The sequence below is a fragment of the Macrobrachium nipponense genome, chromosome 37 (assembly GCF_015104395.2).
Source record: "Macrobrachium nipponense isolate FS-2020 chromosome 37, ASM1510439v2, whole genome shotgun sequence".
Taxonomy (NCBI): domain Eukaryota; kingdom Metazoa; phylum Arthropoda; class Malacostraca; order Decapoda; family Palaemonidae; genus Macrobrachium; species Macrobrachium nipponense.
The window spans coordinates 39357757-39360544 of NC_061097.1; positions in this window are offsets into that span (position 1 = coordinate 39357757).

Consider the following 2788-nt stretch of genomic DNA (forward strand, 5'->3'; position numbering starts at 1 on the left):
TTTTTCCAGTCTGACAGGGCACCCCTTGAACCATGCATGATGAGACTGATGGCAATTTGGGCATCGGGCAACGGTGTGGCCTTTTGCTTTGAATTTGTTGAGGCAAACGTCGGTCTCATGCTTTTGGCTGCAGATTCCGCAGACATGCTGGGCCGTGCACTCCCTCCTGTGATGCCCAAACCTCTGGCACTTGAAACACCTGAGAGGTTCGGGATAAAAGCTTCGGTCTTGTAGTTTCCGAGGATCCCCAAGGCTGATGAAGTCTGGAATTTTGCCTCTAAAACGTAGCTTCGACTTTTTGAGTTTCTTCTTCAGTACCTCTCTGTTTTCACTTTGCAACGTGAAGCAGTCAATAATGCCTGGTACTTCGAGAATCCGTTCAATAGTGACATATTTTTAGGGACTTTTGCAAATCATTGCTTTTGATGACTTCTCAGCAGGGTCCAAAAGGAGGCATAGAGGGATCCGTCTTCAGGAGGTCTGCCGACTGTTTGGTCCTTCGGGGTATAATGAACCTTCCCCTTTCGATTCGGTCGGGCTTGGAGTTGTGCTTTAGGGTATTTTTTCTCAAGTGCTAGGACGGCCGCATACGATGTCTGGTGTTCTTGGGAAGTTGCTTTGAATTTAGGGAGTGCCTGAGTCGTCATGGTAGGTGCTGGAGGCGTTGGTATAGGCCTATGCTTGTGTTTGTGTGAGTGTGCTCGCGGGTGTGTCATATATATCGATTCTTAATTTCTTAATTGCATATGTACATACATATATACACACACTCATGTATACAGCTGTGTATATATGCATATACAGGTGTGTATTTAAACAACAAGTACTGTCCATTTTTGACCAACTCAAAGTCAGCATTGAGGGGGTTAACCGCCCCCTACCCCACACAACCCCTGGTCGGGCCATCGCTGCATCTAGAGTACAAGCAAAGGATTATCATATTTTTACAAATATGATAATCCTTTTTATCCATTTATCTACTACCTTCCTTAAATTCAAATATTTTGTATACTCAATTTCTTTTGAATTTATAAGATCAATTTTCACATGCAATGACTGGTATTCAAGTTATGATCACAACTCTCTTTTTATAGAACTAGACTTAATGATATTAATTTCCTCTGCCCACGTGAATGCATGATTATTCTTACTAACATATACAAAAATTCCACCGTTCGCCTTTGCATATCATACACATTTTAAGCTGTTCTATTCTTCTTTTTTTTTTAATTTTGCTCCAGATTGACCAATATAAAAACTATCATAAGACCTACATGGATTTTGTATACACATCGCTTAGTATTGTAGGAGAGTTCTTTATAAGTACATATTTCATTGGTTTATTGTTTTGAAATGCTACAGTAAGACTGAAATTCTTAAGAAGAAAGAGGATATTTATCGTAATGTTATTAGATGGTAGTGCAAGCAAATTGGTTTGTGTTGTAAGTTTACCTTTAGTTATTGATACAGAATCTGTTTACGATAGATATCCTCTTTCTTCTTAAGAATTTTGGTCTTACTGTAGCATTTCAGAACAATAAACTAATGACAAATATACTTATAAAGAACGCTCCTACAATACTGAGGGATATGTAAACAAAATCCATGTAGGTCTTGTGATAGCGTTTATATTGGTCAACCTAGAACAGCATTAAAAAACAGAATAGAACAGAATAAAAATGTGTATGGTATGCAAAAGCGAACGGTGGAACTTTGTATATGTTTGGGAGAACACTCATACACTCAAGTGGGCATGGGGCAAAGCGGATAGCTTATCCTACAAATGAACAGGAAAAGAATATCATTAAGTCTAATTCTATAAAAAAGAAAGTTATAATCATAACACGAATACCAGTCAAGGCGTGTATAGAAACTTGAATCTGTACATTCCAAAGAACTTTGTAAAATGTTTAAATTTAAGGAAGATAGTAGATAAATAAAGAAAAATGATGATCATATTTGTAAACATAGTACAACTTCTGATGCATTGCCTGTTAAACAGACTGGATATTTCAATTTCTTGACTGTATTCCTAATTTTATCTGTCCCCTCATCATATATATTCCAGCAATAGCAGTTGACCTTCTGTATGCACTATCTAAAAACATTACTGATTCTATGTATCAAAAGAGGCAATCTGAAAACGGTAGGTACCCATTCTTTACTATTTCCATAGTGAATTTAATTGATGGTACTAATTGATTTGGCTTGTCACAATATTTATTTACATTTTCGTTCCCTAGCCATGTACAAATGATATCTGTCAACATACCTGAACCATATTCTTACATTATGTGGAAAGCGGCTTTGTTTAACTTTAAGCTTTCAATAAAATTACTTGTATGCAAATAAACTTTAACAAAAGTGCAGAATAGGGGTTTACCCATTGGCTCCAGTTAAACCCATTTTGGTCCCAAATTAAACCATTTTTGAGTAAAATTTCCCTGTAAATTAAATTACATTCTTTTAATCAACGTAATAATTCAATAAGTTATTTTAATTCACAGGTGGTTCTTGGACATACCATACAGTTTAATTGTCTGATTTCTAATGATTCCGATGGGAAAGCTCCAGCAGATTGCAAAAAAAAAAAAAAAAAATAACCAAAAAAAAAAAAAAAAAAAAAAAAGAAACCATTGACTCCTGTATGGTACTGAAACCCTTGAAAGGGAAATGTTTGAAGAAGATCTTACGATCCTAAGCTGGGGATTCTGAACCCATGCTGTTAGAACAAAAGAGTGGGAGCCCCTTGCTTTAACCAAGGTACCACGATTACTTCAAAAACGTG